Source organism: Marmota marmota, unplaced genomic scaffold (genome assembly GCF_001458135.2).
Source record: "Marmota marmota marmota unplaced genomic scaffold, marMar, whole genome shotgun sequence".
Lineage (NCBI taxonomy): Eukaryota > Metazoa > Chordata > Mammalia > Rodentia > Sciuridae > Marmota > Marmota marmota.
Window position 1 is genome coordinate 12,862,816 of NW_025999990.1, and position 14,304 is coordinate 12,877,119.

Below are 14,304 nucleotides of genomic sequence, written 5' to 3' on the forward strand. Positions count from 1 at the left end.
AAACCATTTATTTACTCAGCTACTTGATCAGATTAAGGACATGGTTCAAAATCAAAGGGTTCCAAAATATGGATCTTTTCATGCTCACTGTGGCTCCTAAGAATGCAATCTCTTACTGATATGGAAAACCACCTAATTACACCAAGCTTGAAACTGTAAGCAGGAAAGCACAAACCCTATGATCTGTTGTAGAGTGTATGGGTAGGGTATGGATAGGTACTCAGAATTCCACTGGACAGTATGACAATGCCTTTTATATTTCACATTTATTTCCCATTGCTGACCTTCCTGGGGATGGATGAAATCACTAAGTGGTATGCGTGTGTGCGTGTGTGTGTGTGTGTGTGTGCGCGCATGTGACTATTTTTGGTGGTTGCCCTTGGAGAACCAGCTTCAGGGGAAGTGCAAGCATCCATAGCATATAGTAAGTGCCAACTGATATCACTGAATGAACTTTCCGGAGGTGGCCCTACCATGGTTTGGTCTGTCAAGGTTCACCAAGGATACACGGTATGGATCCCAGAGTCATCTCCGTGTTTCTAATTCTGGACAAATTCAGGTCAACATTTGGATCATAATCTTTCCAAAGAAGTAGCTAAAATCAAAGCCAGGTGCTTCCCTTTAGTGGTTCAAGCCTGGAATCAGAAGCAAGGTGTCCAAAGATCAAAGCCCCAACTGTCGCCGTGGATGATAAGTTGGGAGCAGGACCCAGGAGCCTTGTCTTTTGATTTACATTGTTGTAACATTCCCTTCAACTCCCCCTTCCACCTTTTTTTCTTTCTGCAGGTGGTTCATTTGCGCAAATGAGTCCAGTGTTTCCGTGTTCAGTTTAAACTTCTCAAATTCCAGCAGGATGGGTTTGTGTGTAAAGTCTGTTCCATTGGCTTAAAAACCAAACTATTTCCCTAAGACTTTTGATGATAGAGATTAATTCAGTTTGTCAAATATTGTTGTTTTCATTGACTTGATCCCCAACCCGACTCCCACCTAGTATTATACAAGTATAATTGTATTTTTGAATAAGTCTAATTGAACAACTTTTGGAACATTTTTAAAAAGAGGCTATATTTCACCAGTGCTTACCAATGAATCATTTTTATGTGCACACAAAAAGTTTCTGTACCCGTGGTCCTCTCATGAAAAATAAAGCCACTTGAGTGTCTGTTCTGTGTCACAAACTTTACAGATGGTGCTATGGTTTGGATCTTTAATGTCCCAAGGAAAAGTCCTGTGTTAGGCCCTACAGCACATTCAGAGGGAAAATGATTAGAATATGAGACCTGTAACCTCATCGGTGGACTAATGTATTTAATGGATTAATAATTTTAATTACTACTTGGGGGTAACCGTGGGTAGGTGGGGTGTGGGTGGAGGAAGAAGTCACTGGGGACATGCCCTTGGAGGCTATATCTTGTCCCTGGCTCCTATTTTTCTCTCTGTCTTCTTCCCAGTTACCATAAACTGAGTGACTTTCCATAACCACTCCTTTCTGCCAAGATGTTCTACCTCCCATCAGGGCCCAGAGCAATGGAATCAATCAACCATGTACTGAGCCTCTGAAACTGTGAGCCCCAAATAAACGTTTCCTCTTCTGAGTTGTTCTTGTTGGATATTTGGTCTCAGTGATGAAACACTGAATAATACAGATGGCATCTCATTTGCCGCTCTCTTCAGCCCTATGAGATAGATCACATTACAGCCCCTAGAGTTCCCAAAGTCACAGAAGAGTTGAACCAGTTACTCAGGGTCCGACAGCTAACATGCGGCAGAGGGAAGACGGACACAATAATCTCTGGATTTCAAAACTGTTGCTGTGCCCCTGTGGTCTCTTGCCTCAATTTCTAAATTTTTCCAAGGAAAAAGAGCTTTCTGTTTTGTTTTCCCTCTAATAAAAATTTCTCTCCCAGGCACCACGGGGTCCTTAGATTTCTTAAATCTTGCAGTGCCCTGACATCCCTCCTTCCTCCCATTCCTGATGACTTCGTCCTGTTAGAATCCCTCAAGGAGAAAGTCAGGGACAGAGCTCAGGGAGATAGTATTCAACACCAACTCATCTTTTCTCTCCTCCACGGCTCCTTCCTCCTTTCTCTTCTGTGACTCATTTACTTTGAATAAAAAGCTTCTTTGCTGAGCAAGGTTTCAGCAACTCTCACAGCCTTACGCTTTTATTTATTTATTTTTAAACACAACTGGGCTCTCTCCCTCCTGGATGTGATTAGACATACTGTGAACACAGCATAAAACAACGTTAGGATCCTGACAATTTCCGGATAGAACAGCTGGTACATAAAGAAGTGGGCATCCAGGGCCAAGGTGAAGCGCCCACAGCAATACTAACAGAGTTGTTTAAAGTGGTCCTCAGCTCTTGCCCCCTTTTATCAGCCAGCACCTGTGTGACAGAACTGGAGGGGACACTGATCACTCTCCCGGGTCCCACTGAAAGGCACGGAAGCCCAAGTTTTAGAGGGTGCATGTTGGAGGCAGGAGTAGAGCTCAGTGCTGGGCAGCAGGCTGCTCCTGGATGCCGAGTCGCCCTCCCAGAAGAGCCTGCCCTGCACCTGGGCTGCTGCCTCTGTCCTGTTTCTGTCTGCCATTCTCTGCGCTTTCTCAGCCACATATCTCTTGGATCATGAAAGCAAAGTGAGAAAAATACATTTGCAGAAAAAGCAAATTGTACAAGTCTGAGAGACCGCTTTTGTCAATATTTTGGTCTTTTGTTTAATTATTTTTTTAATGTTTGTGCAGTTGTCTCTGTGTCTTTTTATTTTGAGCCTGTATCAATATTTTCTGTTTTAGAGGGCAAATTCCTGGAGAGAGAGAGTCTTGTCTATTTTTCTTTTCCAGGTCTCCACAAAACATCCAAACTATGTAGTTATTTTACAGATTTTTTTTATGTCAAATTTTCTCTTCCTGATCACCCTCTCCCAATTTTGTTTTAATTCTGTTAGGGGAAATAAAACAAATTATTTAACTCTAGGAGATTTCTGTTTTTCTTTGAAAACCCCCCAGCTATTTTAATAGGAAGAGGACGTCACCAGGAATGTGAAAGAGGGGAGATGTTAAGGGGTTGGCAAGAGTTGAGAAATCTAAAGAGACACCATTGCCCCCAGGGTGTATGGGGAAGAGATCTCTTTGCTTGGAGAGAAAGAAAGCAAACAGTTCTGTTCCCTTGGAAAAAGAAGTTGAGATAAGAGGGCACAGGAACATAACAGCAGATTTGGAATCCAGTGACAACTGTTCACATCTTCCATGACTCATGCTGTGTGTCTTTGGGAAACTGGTTCAACTTCTCTTTGCCTCCGGGCATTTCTGGGGAATAATATCTATATCATGTCACTCACAGGACGGCAGTGAAAGGTCAATGGGATAATACCATCTCTAAGGTTTCTAATGCACAGTAAAAAAAAAAAAATTTTTTTTTCTTTTCAGGAGAGGATCACAGGAGCAGTGCTTAGTTTCAAACCTGAGACATCTAGGCATGGACAGTGTGCAACAGGGGCTCATAGTAATGCGCTTGTTCTCTCCATACTAAGATAAACAGCCATTGCCTTCAGACTGGACCTCAGACATTAGCACTGGCTTAAAACCATGGGCTGACCTCTAACTTGTTTTAGTGTGAGTCTTTATTCTCTGGAAAAATGTGAAGTTTTGATTAGGAAGAATAAGAGAGCAGAGAACATGTACTCTGTGGGCAACACCTAAAAACAGAATAAATTATATGTTTGCAATAAAAATTGTTTGTTTGAATTGTTTGACAGTTTTCATCAGGTAGGACAGAGAGGTTGCCTTTTTTCCAGGTCCTTCCAAGGACAACTACCTTCCCTTGTTTCTCCTGACTTTTGGAAGAGAAAATACGCAGTGAGCCTTGCTAGAGAACATCAATCAAAAAACTCTATCAGGGGTGCACATAATTGATCTTCATGAGGCCAAGTAACTGGGTGCTGTGTTCTAACCCTAATGGCAATGCTCTGGCCTGTGTGTGGCCATGTAAGCCTGGCTATAGTTGTAACTGGAGGGCTTATTTATGTTTATGCCACCTGCCAGTTAGAAAGCAGATTCTGACATTTCCCCTAAATTCACTTACGAAGCCCCCAGAGGGGTGCACTCCCCCAGCTGCTGATGCTCCAAGCTCACTTAGGGTAGCACCTCCTGGGGAAATGACAATGGGCACTGAGAACTCCACCTCATGCCTCTGATACATAGCCCCTAAGGACAAATGGGGCTCCTTGACACACCACCCTCTTCCCCATTAAACTGTGGTCCCTGCAGGGAAGCAAGTCCCATGGACAGCCATCTCTGATGTCATCCTACTAATAATATCTTTGGTGCCAAACAAAAGCTGGAATGACCAAGAAACGCTCATTTTCTTCTCCATTTCTCCTTTCCCCTTATCTCATTCCTTATAGCCTGTGTTCTTATTTCATTCAAATATTTATTGAATAAAATTATGTATGAGGCACTGTGCAAGGAACTGAGTAGAGAGAGGCAATCAACAGAGAGGCATCTGTAGTGTGGTGGGGACTTAACACAGAAAGGGATGAGTCTGAGCAAGTTAACTGGGCCTTACTGGGAAAATTTCAGCCTAGAAAGGATACTGGCATTCCAAGTGGTAGGAGCAATATGTCCCAAGGCTTAGATGACTGCAAAAAAATATCATAGACCAATCGTTAGTCAAGATTATTCACTAAAATTAAACAACAAAATTCCATTTCAACCACCTGGACAAAAAAAAGTAGAGTTTTATTGTGAGGATATGGGGGAAGGGTATTACATTTAGAAAAAGAAAATAATCTCAGCTTCTCCTCAACCTTGACATTAGCCCCTCCGTCCAAGCTCCTGTCTCTCTCACTGGACCCCAGAATCACCTCCTCTTTCTTTTATTTTTGCCCCCTTTAATTTCTGCCCCATGTGTAAAAACTGCGATGGTTTTTCTTAAATTACCAATTGGATCACATTAGTTCATTTAGACAACTGCGCTGACTTTCCATTTCATAGAGAACTCCATCAAATTCCTCGTGAGGCCTGCAAAACCCCTTCTCATCTTTGCTGACTGTGCTGCACACTCTCCTGTTTGCTCAGTCCTAGACAAAGCCCTCTTAGAGTTCTTTAAATCCCCAGTCTCTTTCTGATCTCAGGGCCCTTGTCAAAGCTCAACTTTTGCCCCATATGCTCTTGCCCCCCACTCCCCGATTTTCATGGAGTGCCTGCTTATCCTCCAAGTCTGAATTTTTCTGGAGTGAGTTTCCTGGAATCTCCAAGTCTCAAGTAAGTCACTGGTATCATTTTATCTCATAGCATGCTGCACTCTTCTTTCCTAGAATTGATCACATCTTGTGTGTTTGCTTTTCATTGCTATGACAAAATACCTAAGAAAAACAAAGGAAGAGAGATTTATTTCAGGTCACAATTTCAAAGGTTTTCATCCGTGGTCACCTGGTTCCATTGTTTCTTGGCCTGTGGAAAGGCAGAATGTTGTGGCAGGGAGCACATAGCGGAGCAAAGTTGCTCAATTCCTGGTGACCAGGAAGCAAAGAGAAAGCTCATGTTGATCACAAACCCCCTCCATCCAAACCCATTAAGGTCTATCAGTGGGACTCATCATTGATGAGGTCAGAGCGAGCCCTTGGGATCCAATACCTCTCAAACACCCCATCTCTGAACATTGCTGCTTTGGGAACCAAGCCTTCAACACATCAGCTTTTGGGGGGATATATATAACCCAAACCATAATGTCTCACAATCACTTATGTTTGTATATGACTTTGTGGAATCTCCCCTGTCATGCTTGACCATAGCTCCATTGCTCCAGAATGATGTTCATGAGAAGTCTGTAGCTACCATGGGTTATGAGGGTGGTTTTCTTCACTGACTACTCTGTAGGGATGGCTACACAAAAATGTAAATGTGCTTAATGCCCCTGAACTATGCACTTAAAAATGGTTCAAGGGTAAAATTTATATTGGTTTTTTTTTAAATATTTATTTATTTTTTAAAATATTTATTTATTTACGTATCTTTAGTTTTAGGTGAATACATTAGTTTGTTTTTATGTGGTGCCGAAGATTGAACTCAGTGCCTCATTCATACTAGGCGAGCACTCTACCACTGAGCCACCACCCAGCCCCTCTCTTTGTTATTTTTGATTGGGATTTTCTTTTTCTTTTTTTTTTAATTGGTTGTTCAAAACATTACAAAGCTCATAACATATCATCTTCCATACATTTGATTCAAGTGGGTTATGAACTCCCATTTTTTACCCCAAATACAAGTTGCAGAATCACATCGGTTACACATCCACATTTTTACATAATACCATATTAATGACTGTTGTATTCTGCTACCTTTCCTATCCCCTACTATCCCCCCTCCCCTTCCCTCTCATCTTCCCTCTATATTGTTTATATTTTATCACAGTTTAATTTTTTTAAATGATTGCAAAGTAAAAATAAAAATTTTCCTTCTACTTGCTCCTTCATTCCTAAATCTCACTATTGTCTTAACAAGTAGCAAATTGTTACAATCTTTTGCTTTGCTTTGCATGGTTAATAATATACCTTGGAGCTTTTTAAGGATGGTTCTGAATAATCTATATTCTATATATGTCATAATTTCTTTAGCCATTCCATTCTTGATTGGTATTTAATTTGTATCCAGTTTTCTCTCTTTACCAAATACCACAGGGTACATTGTTGTACATGACTTTTCTGCAAGCATGTCATATTTCTGCATAGATGTGTAAAAGTAGAATTGCTGGGTTAAAGGCCAAATACATTTCAATTTATGATAGATTAGGAAAAATGTTCCTAAACAATGTTCCCTATTTGCATCAACACTATATGACTGATCTCATGTCTACACATCCTTGACCACACTGGATAGACTTAAACTTTGACATTTTTTATTTATATGATGAGTGAATGTAATGTAATTATTCTAATTATAAAGGCACTAGATATTAGTAAAATTATCATATTGTCATTTCTTTTTTTTTTTTACAAAGGACAAATATTTTATTTGGTATTTATACAGTGTGACATTACCCATAAAATTACAAATACTAATTACAAATACTAATACTAATTCATCTATAGGATATTTTTAATTCAACAAAAAGAAAAAAATCAAATAGATTACGTAAAAACCAACTTAAATTGTTCCACTGGTGGTTAAATGGTCACAATGACTTTAATCACATGTATATTGCCTCATAGTTGAGTCTAATTATTTGGCATCTAGTTGCCTCAAATTTCGTAAAGCTTAAAAACAGAGAATTAATTTATAGTAGACTAATATTGCTTATCATTATAGTGATAGATTTTACTTTCAATCCTGGAAAGTAACTAGAATACTATTTTTTTCTCCTTTATTTATTTATATATGACAACAGAATGCATTACAATTCTTATTACACATATAGAGCACAATTTTTCATATCTCTGGTTGTATACAAAGTATATTCACACCAATTTGTGCAACAAAATGAAATTAAACCCCTATTGTATTGTCATTTCTTATTAGATTTATCTTTCTTCTGGTTTTGATCTTTTTCACCCTGTTGTTTACCTTTTCCTCATTGATTTATAGAAATTCCTTATATATTAAGGGTATAAAACCTTTGTCTATCATACCTTTAGTGTATTTTTGCATATATTTTTATTTTGTTTATATCATTTTTTTCATGAAATTTTATATTGATTTACACAATCAAATCTGTTAGCGATTTCCTTTAATGGTCCTTGGTGGTGTGGTTTCCTCACTACTGGTAATCGTGGAAATTTCCTTTATAATTCATATAGTTTGTTTCTACAACATTTAAATATTCTATTAATTTGTTTATGTGCATATCTATGGCATAAGAAAGTATTTAATAATGATGGGATTGCCTCAACTTTCCTCTTCCTATGATGCTTTAGATTTGGGCTTTCCCAATGCTTGGAACAGTCTTCGGTTTGGACTTTTCTCTGTTTAAGAACTGGTGTCTGTATTTCCCCTTGACCATCTGTTTAACTAAGCACCTATTGAAATAACTGCACTGGGCACGTTCACTTCTTGCTGTTCTGGGGTGTGTTTGTGCTTTTTATGTTTGTTGTTATATTGTTGGGTTGGGGGTGAGGGCAGTGAGGTGTTGCATGATCCCAGCCCATCTCAGAAGAACAAAAAGTGTTTCTAAAAACAGCCTTTGTGCCGGTGACTGCCTGGTGAAGAAATTTCATAACCGGAGACCTGTTAATGGGCCTGATTATTTAAGACAACTGTGGTTCCTGTGTAGATTTCTCGTGCAATGTGTGAAGCACACTACTAATTTACTCTTTGACCAAATGCTCCTGCTCGGTAATACGCCCAACTCCCCTAAAGCTTCGGAAAACAGCTTTAAGCTTCTCACTTCTTTAGTAAAGAACTTCTCAGTTGATTTCAAGTGAAATGCCAACAGTCTCGCTTTTTTTTTCAAACACGCTTCACAGCCACGGCTGTATATCCACTTTAAAAGTGTATGTTTGGTGGGTGGGGGTGCCGTGCGTGTTGAGCAGTTGTCAGATGTTTTATTTTTGGAAAATTCTAAATAGCATTTTGAAAGATAATTAAGGGTTGCTCAAGTTTCTTTCAGAATTAAAAAAATATATATATATTTTACCCCCTTTGTGCGTCTCTGCACTCCATGCTTCATTTGTCACCTCCTCCTCTATTTTATAAATCTTTTAATTAATGGTGTTTATTCTCCTCTCAGTCTGGCCTGAGTCGTGTTTTTATGATCATATTATTAGGAAGTGATAGCGTGCGTGGATTTTTTTTCCCCCTGTATCTGGGCTTGCCAATCACTATGGAAACAAGCAAATATTTACATAGCCCAGATACTGATTAGTACCTACTGGTTATTTTGACATTATAGAGTTGCTGTTTGAATGTAAAGAATTTTGCCTGAATAGTAAAGTGATGTATTCTAATTTATTTACATTTGTAATTTCCCCCATCAGAAATTAATACAGTAACTAAAACTCCATCAAATTATAGCCATTTCTGAAAGAGTCATTTTTTTTTTGCCAACACGTGATTCAAAAATCACGTGCTAAATGTTTTAAAATGATTGCTTTACATTTTAATAGGGAAAACTTTTGTAAAAAAAAAAAAAGTCCTTCACTCAGCAATAATAAGATGTGTCGCTCCCAATAATATCAGAAGGACACTATACACAGGATGTGAATCTCAAAGGGGGTCCAAAGACACATTTTATTGGGTTCTCAGAGGAATGTTTAGCTAGGACTTAATTCCTGGAACCCATCCTTCTGGGACACTTGGTAAATCCCTCTGAGAACAAAATTACCTCATTCTTTCTTTCCTTCTTTCTTCATTTCTATTATCATTTTTTTCCCTAGTGGAAACCTTTTTAAAAATATTATTTTTCAACTGAGAGTCCAAAAAAATGTAGTCTATATTATAGAGCAGTGTTCTCAAACTTGAGTGGACATCCATGTCATTCAAGGGGTTGGAGTCAGCTTTCCTGCCTGAGTCTCCATTCTGGTGATTGGGAGGTGGCCACAGAATCTGTTTTTAACAAGTTCCTGGATGATGCTGCTGACCCAGCCACCACGTTTTTTTTTAAGTTATAGATGGGCACAATACCTTTATTTTATTTATTTATCTTTATGTGGTGCTGAGGATCTAACCCAGTGCCTCACACATGTGAGATAAGCACTCTACCACTGAGCCACAACCCCAACCCCTCAGCCACCACTTTTAAGAAACACTTTCTAGAGTCTTTTATTTTCTTTGTGTTAGCAAAGTTGGAAAGTTTTTGAAGATATTGCAGAAAGATTTAAGACAAAACTTAAAAATACTATGCAACATATGTTGTAATAGATGTAGAACTTCATGATACCAAACAATTTTGGTTTATCACTCTAGGGAAGCTGGGAAGTGTTACCTTTTGGGTTCAAACTTCAGAGCGGTCCCTCAGGCTGGATCAGGAGACCAACGACAGAGCAGACATAATCTCTTAAAGAAAAGTGTTTCTCAGAAACTACTGAGGTATCGCATCTTATTGATCAACTCAACTGAATTCTTAAATCATGCAAACCCATAATTAAATGGTGTGTAAGTTGGAGAGGTGGCGATTGAATCTATGGACATGGACTATTTTACATTTTTCATTAGTAGAGCCTCACAGTCTTCAAAAAGACTGATCAGTTTATCATATCACCCATTTCTACAGAACTGAATGTGAATCTTAGCATCTCATCTCAGCCAACAAAATCCTTAGGGCGGCCAAACTTAGAGAACAATATTCTAGCAAGAAAAGACGGAGTTTTGCCATTAGAGGAACTGGATGATTCTCAGATCTGCCTTTCACTTGCTATAAGATCTGGTCACATTCTTTATTTTCTCAAGATCTTAGTATCTTCACCTGTAAAGTAGGGTGGAACAATTTTTTTTGATTGAGTCAGCACATTTTTTTGTTGAATGTTTACCAGGCAGAGTGCTCTTGATGCTCCAGGAAATAAGATCGTTTTTGTTGTGTTGGTAGTGTTTTTTGTTTTACGTTTTTGGTTTTTTTTTTTTGTTGTTGTTGTTGTTGTTGTTTTACCTTCAAGGCATTTGTAGAATTTCAGTGAGAGCAAAACATGTGAAACATTATTATTGCTTGCACATTAGCTGGCCTTGAACACAGATGGAGTGAGTCCCCTCTATTCATAAAAAGAAGCAAATTAGAGGGCAGATCCATGCTGAATGGAGTTTTGCCTTGAAAAAAGTGACCTCCATGGATTCCAGCATCAGACTAGTTCGTTGCAATTATAACAGATATACTTTCTTGACATACTTTTTTAGAATTTGTGTGTGTGTGTGTGTGTGTGTGTGGTGGGGTGCTGGCTTGGAACGTGCAATTCTCCTGCCTCAGCCTCCTCAACTTTGGGATTACAGGTGTGCACCTCGATGCCTGAGTCAACATATTTTGACCTCTGGAAAATTCAAATTATATTTTCATTTTAAGAAAATAATTGACTTAGCTTCAAACCAGAGAATCTAGAGAGAATGGATGGGATATTTTCTCAATGAAGAACAGTCATGTGATGTAAAAAAATAATGTAATAAAGCTTAACAGAAAATGACATTGAAGAAACACTGCTCTTCAGGATTATATTTACATCCAATGACTTGGCATCTTAAAAGCAGTCGCAGGAGTATGTTTCTCTCTGCTTTTTAATGAATAAGATTCTTTACACTCCTCTCAGAATAGAGGGCCGCTTCCAATCTAAGGAAGTCAGGCATTGTGGTAGCATTGAAGGCAGGAAGTTTCAAATCTTATTGAGTTTTGTTCTGGTAAACTGATTTCATTCTTGAATTGAACATGTCATTTCTTCTTTATTGAATTTCCCCATTATTCTTTCACCTCAGGTTCTTGCGCCACCTCCTATTTATTTCTGGACTTGTTCACTTGAATTGTGGGAAGGCACGGGGTTTATATCCAGTCCCATGACCCCTGCAGCTCACAGTTAGAGCCTAACAGAAAGGACAGAACTCACGACCTGAATGGCTCTGACTCACAGACCCAGGGGAAGCTCTGAGGGAGAATTTATGTCAGTAGAAAAGAGAGGACACTAAGTCTTCATTTCAGGGCGTCATGGGGAGGGAAGGAGGCCAAGGTTCCTCCCAGATGCTCAGTGTCTTCCTAGGAATCACCAAGCAAAAACGTGAAGCCTAGAGGAGAAGGTTGTCTCAACTCCCGCTCAGTGTGTTCTAGGATTTTAAACAGCCCCATTATGTTTCCATATTATTTTGCAATATATGGTTTCCTTAAGACTTAGTTTATAAGGCTAAACATCTGTTCTCTTCTATCTTGAAGAATTTCATTCTTTCTTCTTTGCCCTTATTACTCAAAATGTCTTGATCCCTGTCATCATATTCAACTTTCTCCTGAACTTGTTCATGACCTCCCTATACCCAGTGATGCCATTACTTTATTCTTTAAAAATCTCATTGAGCCCCAGATCCCCACCATTGACTTCAAGGCTGACTACTCATCCTGCCATTTAACTTTGCCCCATTTTTTCCTTGGTCCCTGCTCAGTGCCTCTCCTTGGTTTAGCTCATTTATTCCTTGAATTGTTTTCATTTGTCTAATTTCTGTCTTACTTGTATTATCCTTTCCCAATCAGTTAAATTGTTTTCAGTCTCCTAAATTCAGCATGTCAACCAATTCTAGAAAAAACACTGGAGGCAGATAGATATTTAGTATACTACAGATAATGGGCAATGTTTCCTTTCAGGGTACTCTTGGTGGATGGAGTTTAATTACCCAATTACACAGAATCACCTTGTCCTTGACCTTGTAGTTTTTCTTCACTGTTCTTGATACCTCTTTCTCTTCTTCCCTCTTCCTTGACTCCTAGTCTTCTTTCTTCTCTTCCCACCTCCTCTGTTTGCCCATCCCTCTTTCTTTCTGATTTCTACCTTCCTTTTACTTAGATACTCCAAATATGCGTGTGAGAATGAAAGAGGTGGGAAAATTCAGAACTGTTGTTTTAGTAACTGTATTGGCATTATGGTCAAAACATTATTGGGAGGGCTGGGGCTGTAGCTCAGTGGCAAAGCACTTGCCTAACATGTGTGAGGCACTGGGTTTGATCCTTAGCACCATATAAAAATAAACAAATCAAATAAAGGAGTGCTGTCCATCTACAACTACAAAAACAAATTTAATAAAAACATTATTGGGAGAGATTTTTTAATGACTAAAAAGAGCTATCTTATTTAGAGTATCCGAATTTGTTATAGACTCTTGGGATTTGATCATCTATTTTGGTACTGCTGTATGTAGAACAAAATTATTATTCAGCAGTATTATATAACATTAAACTGCTAGTAAAATCACAATATCAAATGCAAAAACTACACAATTAAATTTAACAATACCACCACCACCAACAACAACAAAACATTATTTCTAGTGTTGGCGGTATCTCCTTCCTTAAGAGAAGAGGAGATGTGAAGATTATCAGGTCAGGAGAAATTGATCAACACCATAGATCACCAGTTCCAAGTGAATTCCTGCTGACATCGTGTGGGTGAGTCCTTGCCATCACCAGGCAAATCAGGGCATCTTATTTGTGTCTCTAGTATGAGCCAATTTCAACCATTAAATAACATTTTATTGATGTCTACATCAATGAACCCAACAAAAGTGAGCATGTGACTCAAGAAGGTCAAGTGGTATATTTTTAGCATGATCCACGTGGATAGAAATGGTAAACTTTCTCCTTCTGAGCTCTTAAGCCCTACAGAATTTGTAAGGCTAGTGCTGCAGAGACATCTTTGCAGCCACATAAAGAAAGGTTTTTGGTGAATGAAACCAACACAGAGAAACTAAAGCCCAAATAAAGGTTAGAAAGGGACAGTTTCTGGAGATGGGTTATGAATGACATCAGGCAGTCCCTGGATCCAGTTGTACCTGAAGCTCTGTCCATCAGATTTTTCATTAGGGAAACTATGTGTTCTTTTTTTTTTTTTTTTTTTTTGGGGGGGGTGGGTACCGGGGATTGAACTCAGGAGTGCTCAACTAATTAGCCACATCCCCAGCCCTATCTTGTATTTTATTTAGAGACAGGGTGTCACTGAGTTGCTTAGTGTCTTGCTTTTACTGAGGCTGGCTTTGAACTTGCAATCCTCCTACCTAGGCCTCCCCAGCCACTGGGATTACAGGCATGCGCCACAGCATTTGTCCCATGCATTCTCATTTAAATAAGTTTGAATTGGATTTCTGCCATTGTAAACCAAAGATCCTTGATCATCTGAAACATTCCTTATTATGCCCATAAAAAACTGACCAATTAAAAAAAAGCACCAGAAAATTCAGAAAAGCACAATGAAAAAAATTAAGTTTAATTCTAATGAAAGTATATTTTGATAGGGAGAAATGGTGACCTGCAACTTTATACAGTTCAACCTACCCAAAGTCATATTTCCTCTGCTCGGGGATAACAGAACATATTTGAATATAGTTCTCTGAAACTCTTTGAATAGCATTTTATATTTCTAGAAAATATGCACATATACCTACTTTTAGGGTGTTTTATTCATTTAAGGAAAAATGGCATTATGTAAAAATTTGTCATTTTAATTCATTAAGTAATATAGCATCTAATAAAGCATAGTTCTATATCATTTTAGTGACTAAAAAATTATTCCACAGTATGTGAAAATCACACCTTATTTATTATACCTGTGTTGGATGTCCACACAGAAATCCCCATTGTTTATTATATTCTAATTTTCACCACATACATTATAACCATTATGTACTTAAGGCTAAAAA